Genomic DNA, 12,936 nt, shown 5'->3' on the forward strand with positions numbered 1-12,936 from the left:
CAATACTGACTTTGACTGGTGGTGTAGATGTTATAAACATTTAATCAAACAAGGTAAATGCAACGCAATAGATTGCCAAGCAAATGACAAACATTGCAAAAGTTGTAGGATTTCATAAGATTGGGGAAAGTAACATCAGAAAACTTCTTGGATTACACACACACACACACACACACACAAGAACTGGCAAAGGTGGATCTATTAAAAATTAATGAAGAGGAAATCAACAAGGATACAGATATGATAAGCGTGGTAAAAAAAAAAAAAAAGAACTATTTGATTTAAAAAAAATTCAGAGCGGACATTAGGAAAAATGGTAAAGCTCTCACTTAAGGGCAAAATCTCTGTGATAACACTGCAAAAGTCATATATATATATATATATATATATATATATATATATATACACACACACACACACATTAAGTGAAGATTTCAACATTTCTACCCTACAATTTTATTAGAAAAATTAAGCTGAAAAGAATTATCAGTATTTGATTCATCTTTGTTTTCTTAAAGTGCTAATTATAATTTAAATTTATTTAACTGTGCATAAGAATAAAGAAATTATCACAATGAGATTCAATTTCCCCTTGAAGACACACACCCCCCCAATTCATGGGTTTTTTTAATTATTAAAAAAATGAAGGGTAAGTGGATTCATTTTCAGGAGCATTACACATATTCATTCCTTGGATGTTCACTCCTAGGATAATGAAGACCCATTCACTGTTCCAGCCATGATCTTTGCACTGAAGAAGCTTCTAGAATCCTGTGAGGCTGCATTAGCCATCAGGTCCCAGGTGAGCACTCCAGCATCAACCTGTGCAGAGGGCTTCATCTGAATGTTGCACACACACTTCCATAGTCAATTAACTTAGTGCTGATGGAAGGGTTTTGCTCTTTATTCTAACCTAAGCATTTTCTTTGATTAAAAAGAAGGGTCTAGTACACTCAATTCATTTTCCTGGGACTAATGAAAGAGCATCCATCAAAGAAAAGGGTCTCTAAATGTTTGACTCCAGGTTATCGACCTCAGATGCCTAAGAATGCTTCCCTGAAGAGGTCAGGAGAAATGCTAGGAAGCACAGATAAGGATGAGAAGATCCTGCCCAGAGAGAAAGCATAGCCTCCTCCACTGCAAGTGCCCTGGTCCTCTGACCATGGCAAATTTGCTGGGGCGCTGTAGGAAAATCACTGGTCTCTGTGTAGGGTAAGCTACAAAGCCTTCAATGGGAAACAAGTTTATACCATCCCTCTCCTTCATAGGAGGTAACTTTGAACGATCCAAGAAACCCAGATGTTTCGAAGTCTAACAAGCTGACTGTTAAATTTCACATTTGTATATACAAGCTGTAGAATCTGGACAAGCTTCCTCTCCTTTCAAAGCCTCAGCTTCAACCTCTCTGCTATAAAATTCATAACAGCGACTTTGTGGCGTTGCCAAGAGACTGCAAACGAAACAAGGACGCTGACTGCCCAGTTATGCGCAAGCTTCGGAGTAGGCACACTTTCAGAAAACTGTTGGTTCCCACCACTTCCCCCATGACAAAGAAGATCACGGGGAAGCATAAGCCCTCGGGCACCTGGTGGGAAATGAGGAACTGAAAGGCATGGAGGGAGCGTAAGAGGAAATGGAGAGGGTGACGCGGACCCTCTCGGCCAGCACCATCCCCACCCCCTCCCGTTTCACCAGGCCCGGCCCAATCTCACGTGGAAATAAAGGATAAGATATCAGCCTGTCAGACAGAAAGTACAAATTCAGTGCATCTGACTCAGAAGCTGAACAAAGCTGCCCAGAGCAGATAATAAATATAATCATCCTGATCTAATCCAGAAACCTCCGGCTTCAATCGCTCCGGGCTGAGAGGTTCTCTTGCGGTTGGAAGGAAACCCACTCTGGCCAACATGTGACTGTTGCTAATCTTTTTCTAATCTTCGTGTCAGACATGATCTTTTCATGAGTGAGGTTTTGGGGGTATTGTTTTATTTCTGAAGATGGCTTATGAAGGGAGGTCTCTTCTAGCCTTTGGAAAAACAGAAATATTCAGCAAAAACTGGTCAATGTGCTGTGTTCCTCTTCATCCTCAACGTCTGAGCTCTTTCTATAAATATTTGTTGATCTGTAATTGGTCAACAAATATTTATTAAACCCTGAGAATATTTGCTGTGTCAGGCACTGTGAGACAGAGAAGTGGAGGGTGTGGATTTCACTCTCAAGGAACTTGTAACCAGCTCAGGCACAGGAGACCTACTCCCACCCTACCCCACCTCCAAGTGATAACTGGCCAATGGGACAAAACAAAAATATCTCTCAAGTGACAGCATGCAAGAGTGCCTCCTGCCCCAGAGAGCTGTCATGAAGCTCAAATATAGTGATGCATAGGAAGTACCTAGGAGGAACATGTGTGTTTAACAAATTAATTTTTCCCTCCCCCTAGAAGAAAATCTAGGAAAGAAAAAATGCCAAAGACAAGGCAACAGAGTGTCACAAAGAGGAGGTCATCAACATCAAATGCTGCTGAGATATTCTGACAAAAAGGAAGTCACAGCTGACCTTTTGGAGAACTGTTTTTGGAGTGCGATGAAGATCAAAGTCAGTTAACTGCAAGCAGTTAGGAAATGAAGGCATATCTCAAAAGTGTAGCCAATAGGCATAAACAACACCTTTGAGAGATTTGGGTGGGAAAAGGAAGAGAGAAAACCATAGGATCTAATGATGGGCGTTCTGTTTCTTTTTTACAACACAAAGTTCTGTTCAAAAGATTTCGCCATGAAAGGGGAAAAAAAATTAAAAATTCTAGAATCTCCTGCAGCCCTAATATGAAGCCAGCAAGATAACCCCATGGCCCTGTGCCTCCAAGGAACTCAAAGGCAGGTAGAATCACTTTCTTTTTCTTTTTTCCTTTTTAATCAAAAGATTTTAAAATAAACATAGCGTTTCCAAAATTTTTTTCCAAAAATAAATAACCCTGTCTCTTCCATTAGCATTCTACACAGCAAAGCAAAAGAAGATAGAGATTGGGAATTCCTTGAGGTTAGGACTCCATGAGCTTCCACTGCCAAGGACACAGGTTCGCTCTCTAGTTGGGGAACTGAAATCCTACAAATTGTGCAGCCAAAAAAAAAGATGATAGAGGTTAATTAAATTTAACTTTAAGAAAATTACAGAAATTTTGTCTAGGATCTTGTATCTCTGTTAAAGTTATTAACAGTTAGTTTATACTTTGTAATAAACATTGACATATTATATTGGCTTTTTATATTGCTCATATCACTGAGTAAATATTATAGGAAATATAAGGTTGTTCATGGCAAGCCTTTTGCCCTCTGGAGACTTCGATTCAATAAAGACAACAGAAAATATATAAGTAACTCATGTAAAAAAGGACACTGTGACCAGTTTAATAAAGGGCTAACGATATTTGGAGGAGAAAGGAGAAAAAAGTGGAAGTTGGACTGGGAGAGCTGAGTTTTCTTGGAAGAAAGATGGATTTAAGTTGGATTTTAAAGAAAGCATAGGAATCTGAGAGCGGATTTGACAGGGACAAAGAAGCAGGAGGAGGTGCAATTCCACTGGATTCTAGGCAAGAAGAAGGAATGAACAAAACCGAAGATAGCTATAAACAAAAGACCATATGAAACAACCTAAAGAGACAGGCAAAGTATCCACTGCACCAGAATGGACCTGACTAAATTCAAGCCTCTAGATGGAAGATCCATACCTCCAGGTCCAATTCATTATTTTGTTATTACTCATGGTACTATTTCCTAACCTCAGTCTTTCAGCTCTAGGGTCTATTTTTTTCCCATTGTAGTCCTACAGCAGAAAGAGGAAATAACTCATCCAGCGGTGGGGATTTCTTAGCAGGGTTTGAAGAGAGATGCTGAGGGTGGCTGACTCTGCCAAAATGTTTCCTTTTTCTCTTGCTGTTTGTCAGATATTACTGTTGAGCAACCCTGGTGAGTGTCATCAACATGCAATCTCAACTGGTTTATCTTCCTTCACTCACTCAAACTCAGCCCTTTGCCTCTTTTTTTTTTTTTTCCCCTAGCTCATTTAGAGTTTCACAACCTCTTACCTTTAACTGCTGAGTAAGTGCAAAACATTTGTGTGTCTGGCATCAGATATGACAGTCTCCAAGAAAAAGGATTCACAGTCACAGAGATAGCCAAGGCTACCCTATTATGCCTTAATATTTTGCTTTGCCATCATTTCATTTTAAAAGTTCATTTCTATTTTTCTCACAGAGTCAGTTTCCAAATAACAAATTTCCATGGCTGTCTTTTCCTCCATGTCCCTTCCTTTAGAAATGTGCATGACTGTAGAAACCTTACGAGCGCCACTCCTGCTGTCAGTTTCTGCTGAGACCCATAAAAAACGTCCACACCAATAAACCATTGATGTGAGTACAGGTGATGGAATATTTGGGACTAATGAAATCCTAAAATGGAATTTCAGTCCCACAGATAGAGGAAATTAACTTCATTTGTAGGTCAAAAGTTTATACAAGCGTCCTTGAGGTAGGGACACCATGGTTCCTGGCTCCCCCCCAGCTAACACAGGACTGGAGTCTTTATAATCTATCCCCAAGTCAACCTGACTTTCCTTGGATGAGCCAAGAAAATTTTGTTTCCTCCTGTCCCAGTTTCTCTCCTCTACCTCCATCTAGACAGGAAGAAAAAGGGTTTGGGTTTTGACGGAGGTTTCTGGAGCGGAATTGTAGATCTAATTGTTAAACAAATATATATGGTCTGAGCCTAATGAAAGAAATGACTGTGCTTACAATGGCTAAATAAAACAGGTAAGAAAAAGGAGGTGGTGTGTTAATACATTCAACAGTCCATAGCTTCTATTGACCCTGCCACTCCACACCTGTACCTCCACACACAATGACTCCTGGAATCCTAAACTTGGGGGGCAACAAGCATTCTTTAAAGCATTCAGTTAAACTAGGAAGGACCATAAATGAAGCATGAAAAAGTTTCTAAGGGCCTGCCTCCTATCCCTGAATACAGGCTCCATTCAACCTATCTTTTAAAATAAATATTTAATATAAATATCTTCTCCTGCCCGCAAATCCCCAAAGGGTCAAATCCTAGGAAGTCACTTGTTGTCTCTGTCAACATACAAAGGAAGCACCTGCTGGAAGATGTTTCCTGCTCGAGGCCATCCTTGCTTCCAAGTTTGCTGCTATATCCACAAAGCCTTAGCACCTGGAGCTTAGTAGGAATTCACTATTTGTTGAATATCAAATGAATTAACGAATCAAAAGCTCTCATTGTTGTCCTTTTAACTGCCTGCTGCTGATGCTGCTGTTCAGTCACTAAGTTGTGTCCTAGTCTTTGCGACTCCATGGACTGTAGCCCGCCAGGCTCCTCTGTCCATGGGATTTCCCAGGCAAGAATACTGGAGGGGGTTGCCATTTCCTTATCCAATGGAACCTTCTGGACCCAGGGATTGAACCCACATCTCCTGCTTAGCAGGCGTCTCCTGCTTGGCAGGCGGATTCTTTACCGCTGAGCCACCACACAGAAACTTTTAACCTTGCTGCAAATCAATCTTGTCGTAATCACCAGTCTCTGTACTCTGAATCTCTGCCATTTGCTTCCTTTTAGGCTCCCATGTATTTCAAACCTTTGGAGTTTTAGCCTGGATTTGGCCCACAGGCACCAAGCAGACCAGAAACTTTACAGTTGTCTTGGAATAAGAATTACAATGACTTCAACACTTCACTACCTGGCTTATCTTGGCTCTTGCAGTCCTAAATTCCAGAGCTACGTTGACAGAAATCCATGCATAGCACAATGAGGTAAATGAGTGAAAATGTGAAGGGTTACCAAATGTCATAGCACGCCTCCAAACATCTCCCAGTGTCCTCTGCCCTTAGTGCATGCTTCTAACAAGTTGAATACTATAGAACTGATATATCACTTTCAAGATTTAGTTATAAAAGACTGCTGATTTCTCTCTCTCTCTCTCTCTGTTAAATCACCTGCTCTGGGGGAAGCCAGCTTCATGTGGACCAGCTCAGTGAAGAAGCCCATGTGGCAAAGAACTAAGGCCTCCAAATCAAAAGCCGCTAAAAAATACTAAGAAACTCAGTCTGCCAGCAACCCCCTGGGTGAGCTTCGAAGTAGATTCTGTAGATGACTGTGGTCCTGGTCAATAGTTTGACTGCAATCTTTATAGGAGACCTTAAGCTAAAATCACCCAGCTATGGCAGCCAGATCTCTGACCCACAGTGTATATGTTTACTGTTTTAAGCTCCCAGGTTTTGAGCTTATCTGTTCATAGAACAGATTGCTAATACATTGAATGTGGGTCAGTACACACTTTCTTGGTTTCTTTGTTCTTTGACCACCCCATTTGGCATGTAGGATCCTAATTCCCTGACCAGGGATCAAACCTGCACCCCCTGCAGTGGAAGCCTAGAGTCTTAACTGCTGGACTGCCTGCAAAGAACCAATAAATACTATCTTAAGGGCCAGATAGAAAACATTTGGGAATGTGCAGGCCATACAATGCTGCCATTGTAGCCCAAAAGGAGTCAGAGACAATGTATAAAGCACTATGGCTTCCTAAGTGGCACAGTTGGTAAAGAATCCACCTGCCAATGCAGGAGACACAAGAGATGTGGGTTTGATCCCTGTGTCAGGAAGATCTGCTGGAGAAAGGAATGGCAACCCACTCCAGTATCCTGGTCTGGAAAATTCCATGGATAGAGGACCCCCATGGGCTACAATATATACCCCATGGGGTAGCAAAGACTCAGACATGACTGAGCTACTCTGATACTCTATCCAGTACAGTGCTATACTCCTATAAAAGCCATCAGCCAGCTAGTAGGCTCTAATGTGCCAACCTCTGCAAAAAATCAATGGATTTTCGATCTTTCTGACTTCAAATATCTCATTGTCCTGTAGCTACCCTATCAGGAGACAAGCATGGCCAGTCTAGATCAGAGTTTCTTCTATGGTGTGAAGGGAATACCCTTCCCCATTATTTTTTAAATTACCTTTTTTAAAAAACTGAGGTTGGTGCTTTGGGGAAAGGAAATTAAGATGTAGGGAAAGTCCCTTCTGGAGTTGAAAAGAAAGAAAAATCCAGATCCTTTTGTCCAAGGAAAATTTATCCAAGGAAGAATAAATTTGTCCAAGGAAGAATAAAGGGAGGCAGTGTGACATTAGATGACCCAATTCCACAACGCTTAGACAAACACGGTACATAGAGATGGGGGAAAATACATCCAGATAAGCACAAGAATCCCAAGAACTTCAGAACTGGTCACCCAACTGCCTGGAGGTTTCAGAAAGCCTCTGAAAGAAGCCTCAAAGTCTCTGAAAGAAACTTTGAGCCATTTTGACCAAAATGGTCCAAGATTGCTCGCACAACACTGATTAAAGGAGCCTGAAATATGGTTTATAGCCTCCCATGTATTGAGCACAGTTTACAGAAGACACAAAAGTTCTCACATGGCCCCCAGAAGTTGCAGAACCGCTAAGAAGATCACTTGGTCAGCAGAGTCCAGGGCTGATTAAGGATGAGATCTCAATGACTGGAGCCAATGGCAGTGTCTAGAGTAGGCAGCAAAGGAAGAAACTATATTTTTACTTCTTTTTCCTCTCTGAAAAGGAGTCTCTCTGAATCTAATTTTTCTTCCCCCAAATCACCATTCCCCTAGGGAATGCCCAAAGTTCGGGAGGGCCAGCAACAACACCAGCACATTTAGCAGAGGCCAACAAGCAACTGCCGTCTATGGGGTCGCACAGAGTCGGACACGACTGAAGGGACTTAGCAGCAGCAGCAGCAACAAGCAAAGATTAGTGGGGACTGATCCATAATGAAAGGCTTCTCCTGGGGAAACCACCTGTCCCCCATTCCCAAGAAGATACATGAGCCCCCTTCTACTCCACTGGCCTAGAGTCACCTTGGGAAGAACAGAGAAAAGAAGAGGAAATCTGGGAGAGCAATCATTTACCCAGAAGAGAGTAAGTGACCTCAACATACAACTGTTTTTAAATCAGAAGTGGTTGAGATACTTATATTTAAAAAGGTTACATTGTTTTCTCCCCATCCAAAGAGATAAGCTGTTCATGAGAAAGTTTGTCTCAACTGTTAGGTGACTCTTTTATTGCTGCCGTAACAAATTACAATGAACATGTTGTGGCTTAAACCCACACAAGCTTGTTACCTTGTATTTCTGTGGGTCAGAAATTCATCATGGCTCTCACTGGGCTAAAATCAAGGTATTAGAGGCTATTTCTTTTCTGGAGACTCTGAGAAAGAATCTCTTTGCTTTCATTTTCCAGCTTCTAGAAATGGCTTGCATTCTTTGACTCCTGGCTCCCTTTTCCCATCTTCAAAGCCAGCAATCTAGCATCTCCTTGACCATGTGTCCATCATCACTTCCCATCCAACCTGGAAATGTCCTTCACTTTTATGAATTCATATGATTAACTGGACCCACCTACCATGTAAGGTAACATATGCAAAGATTCTAGTCTACCAGGATAATATTTACTATTAAGAATAACACCTGCTATAAATTATGCATACTCTAAATGCCTTAATAACACCATTATTATAAACATTAATGTGTATATTGCTTGAGTTTTGTGCTTTTTTTTGCTAGAGTACTTGTTTTTTGTCTTGGGGCCTTTTTGTTTGTTTAGTTTTCAAGAAGATTATTATCTAAATTTGAATCCCTATAATAAGGATTATTATTATTATTCTTTTTGCTGCTGCTGCTAAGTCACTTCAGTCGTATCTGACTCTGTGCGACCCCATAGATGGAAGCCCACCAGGCTTCCCTGTCCCTGGGATTCTCCAGGCAAGAACACTGGAGTGGGTTGCCATTTCCTTCTCCAATTATTCTTTTTAGCCATCTCTTATTACTAGAATTTTCAGAAAAGGTGTTCAATGATCAACTATAATTCAAAGAAAACACATCCATGTTGCCTATGATTGCCTTATCTCAAATAAGTTTTTCAATATAGGATTTCCCAGAAGTTAGATCACTCTACAAAACAATGTTCCAGATATACCAAAAGAAGCAACATATCTGGCAGTGAGCATGTCTAGGAATTATTTTGGAGAAATTAAGTGTTTGGGGTTTAAGATAGTTGTGGTTATCACTGATGTCATGTATATTGATAGAGCTGTACTTTTTTGAGATCTTACAGCCACTGAAAATAAGCCCACTTTATAAAACATTCAGCTTATGTTTCATGCCTTTTTGAGCACTAAAAGGATACTTTTGAGTCTTCTTCCAAAGCTTTCTTTCCAGGCAACCTTTCATCCATTCCACAGAAACTATTAATTCTATAGAAACTTCCCTCAGAAGGAGGGAAAGGACTAAAACATTACACTTTTTAATTCTCAACTATATTTCCACAACTTTTCATCTTCTCTTCGGTCTGGTCACCTGAAGACATAGAGAAAACAGCACAGTCTGATCATTTGACAAAACTAGCCACTACAATGAATGAGTATGTGGACTTTTATCCTATATAAAATACCTTCAAGTAGCTAAACTAAACATGGACATAATAAAAGAGGAAGATTATAAAAGAGCATGTAAAATGTAAAATTAAATGCTGTGGAAATGTCAAGGAAGGAGACACGGTCCACCTGGGTAGAAATAGGAAAGTTTAATACAAGGATGTGGCATTGGACCTGAGCCATAACCAGTCAGGAGACTGTGATGATTGAGAAGAAGGGTATACTAGTCATTAGCATCAGCGATATTAATTCTCAATTTTGTGGAGAATCAGAGACAACACACCAGCCCTTATTTGTAGCAAAGTTAGCAGATACAGATTGTAATGAGCACGTAGAGTAGTAGGAAGAGCACAAGGTTTGGACATAAAAAGACAAGGAAATTGAGGCGTAAAGTCCAGTCACCACGTGGGCACTTACAATTTTATTACCTTAGAGATATCACTTAACCTTCTGGAGCTTCACTGAAACACTCTATAAACATTCAAAGAAGAAAAATAAGTTGGCAGCATTGTTTGTATTTGTAACCAAGAAGCTTAGCTCCTAAGAGAACATCTCACATTTGAAATGAAATGTTAATTATTTTATTATTATAAAGTTTCTCCACGGCAAAGATACCACAAATGTAAGATGTAAGTACTTCCTTATATGTAGATAAATTTCCTCTTCTAAGATTACTCTGCATTTAACTTCTAAATTCTCTTTCTAAAATTAACTCTGGGATCTGGAGACTAGAATAATAGAAATCTCACATGACATTTTTCCAGGAGCAAGCTACTGAAAAACTGCTAAATATAGAAAATATAAAGAGGAGGGATGTGGAAAATTATGGACATATAGGAAATTATGGCCATAAAATTTCAATGTCACATTGCAAAATGCAAAATGCCAGAATTTCCTATAAAGCTTAATTTTATTTGTTTCATGGAGAGAGATTTTGGAAAGCTGGATTTTAGAAAATCCTCATATTCTGGCCAACTATCTCCAATTATGCTGGAACTTCAGTATCTGTCCCCACACTGGAGATGTATCATTATCTAAACAATCATTTCCATTTCACAGAAATCCCAGCACTGTTTTTCTAACAATTGAGCCATAACAGTGCTGTTCCCATGGTTACCAAGAGTTCTAATTTCAGTTCCTCAATATGCATTTTATCATGTAAGATTGTACAATGCTTCAGAATAGGCCACTCTTAGTTCCACGTGCTTTGTCTGTTATTTTTCTCCAAGTTTCTCACACCCAATCCCCATTTAAGCTTCCTGTTTTGCTCATTTTTTGACTAGATAAAGTTTATGTAGCCAACTATAGAGTGATCATGTTTCTAGCCAATAAATTCAAAGCAATGGAGCAAAGTTCAGGGACAGGCATTGGGCAAAGATTAGAAAACTCTGCTTCTCATCACTCTCCATGGCCCTAGATTTGAGCACCATAATTATGATGGTTAGGAAAAGAGCAACACAAACCCCTAACTAGTGTCCTCAGTGATTCTGTGATTCCAAGCAGATTTTATCTGCTTGAATTTCTCAACAGCAAAAGAATTTGGTGCTCAGAGCTTTGAAAAGTACTTTCCCTGGAGATTGGTATCTTGCACAAGAGCCATAGAATGATCTTCAGAGGTCCTCATCAAGTGCCTGAAATTCTGTGTGTGGCAGAGGGGGTGGGGGGGCGGCTGGGATGCATGCCCTTATCACTTCACTTGGCTGAAGGAATTCACTTTAATGAAGAAAAGATCCATAGCCTTCATCAGATTCTCAGAAACATATGTACAGCAAAGATGTTTAAAGAGCACCTCTCTTGGACAAGATGTCTTGTTTTAGTGAAGAGTTCTGAAGGAGCTCTTTACTCCCTCAGGGAGTAAAGTTGTTAATAAAAATAGTTGTGGCAAAATAATCTTCAGTCACTGTGAGGGTTTTAAAATTTGGCAGAAAATTTTTGGAAAACCAATATGGAAATGTGTACCAAGACCCACAAAGATATCATTCCTCTTAGATTCAGTTATTGAGCTGTGAGGAATATATTTTCTAGGAAAAAAATCAAGAAAGGCAAAAAAAGTAAGTAAATGTTTATTTTGATATTATGAACGACAGAAAAAAATTAGAATCCAACATTAGAGACTGAGTCAATAATGTGACATCAACACAATGATACATTATAAAGCCATAACTACAGCTATCCTATAGGAAAAACTAAAATATTTATGATGAAACATTAAATGAAATCAGAAAGAAACTTTATGTATAATATGGATAAAATTATGACAAAATATATACAATTTTCAAGTTAGTTGTACTAAAGTAATGGAATTTTGAGTGATTTTGTTATTTTAAAATCCTCCCAAATTTTAATATCCTATTAAGTAAATGTTGAATTAAAAATAAAACAGAGATTTATGTTTAAACACAGCAATTTGGACATACATCTTGATTTTCATTCATTTCCCACACTTGACTAAAAAGACTGAAGATATGAAAAAAACATATAAATCTACAAGGAAAATGAAAACAGAAGGAAATGACAGCATCAAAATTTTGGAATCTATAAAACCAACAAATGAGGATATCTATCAAAAAGGGGAAAAAGTAAACATACACCGACAATGTAGTAAGATCAGGGATAAGGTTATTTAAATCAGAGAGCTCTGGAATGTTTCAAAATTGAAGACATCATTTACCTCTAAAAGAGATGTGATATCCCTTACATCTATCTAAAAGAATGTGCCTGAAACAGGTTCATACTTGAAAGCAATTCTGAGATCAAAAGCCAGAAGCAATTAGACCCACTCTTTGCCCAGATTCAAGGGCTTTGCATGTGTCATAGTGGTAAAGCATCTGCCTGCCAATGCAGGAGACTTGGGTTCAATCCTTGGGTTGCAAAGATCCCCTGGAGAAGGAAATGGCAACCCATTCCAGTATTCTTGCCTGGAAAATTCCATGAACAGAGGAATCTGGCAGGCTACAGTCCATCAGGCTGCAAAGAGCTGGACACAGCTGAGCACACATGCATCTTGCCCAGATTCACCACTTCCAACATACTCGGCCAGAGAACTTTCTCTTCCTCACCCAACAAGGGGAAAAAAAAAGCATTTTTCTCCCCCGAAACAGGGGGATCTCATATCCTGAACACTGAAGGCAAAAATAATGCACTGAAAATAAAACATTTAAGTCACAACAGACATACTAAATAATGAGATCCCTCCCTTTTTCCTCACTCAGCTCCCAGAATGCACTGAAAGTCAGCCTAGACCCGTGGGAGGAAATCTGAAGATCACCAGTCTATGAGAAAAGACCCACAGATACTGATGGTTGTGGATGCCCCAGTGAAACAACCTCATCCAATCATGCTGGAATAAAGCCCTTAGGAGCTCACAGACAGTCATTTAATGCATCAAATTTAAGTATGAGTGGATGTCCGGAGGACATAAGACATTTGAGG

The 12,936-nt window shown here is 39.6% G+C and overlaps 1 long non-coding RNA gene across 4 annotated transcripts; it reads left to right on the forward strand.

The window, feature by feature from the left end:
* The first annotated feature begins 1,085 nt into the window (after window positions 1-1,085).
* LOC133247195 (uncharacterized) lies at window positions 1,086-8,658 on the forward strand. 4 transcript variants are annotated; one of them, XR_009736304.1, is made up of 5 exons: window positions 1,086-2,877; window positions 5,619-5,812; window positions 6,011-6,124; window positions 7,685-7,991; window positions 8,313-8,657. It is a non-coding gene; the product is annotated as an uncharacterized LOC133247195 (long non-coding RNA). The 4 variants fall into 4 exon arrangements; XR_009736303.1 differs by lacking the exon at window positions 1,086-2,877 and having other exon boundaries at window positions 4,905-5,812; window positions 8,313-8,658; XR_009736306.1 differs by lacking the exon at window positions 1,086-2,877 and having other exon boundaries at window positions 4,905-5,812; window positions 6,015-6,124; window positions 8,313-8,658.
* Window positions 8,659-12,936: the final 4,278 nt, after the last annotated feature.

This window comes from Bos javanicus, chromosome 5 (genome assembly GCF_032452875.1).
Source record: "Bos javanicus breed banteng chromosome 5, ARS-OSU_banteng_1.0, whole genome shotgun sequence".
In the NCBI taxonomy this organism is placed as follows: domain Eukaryota; kingdom Metazoa; phylum Chordata; class Mammalia; order Artiodactyla; family Bovidae; genus Bos; species Bos javanicus.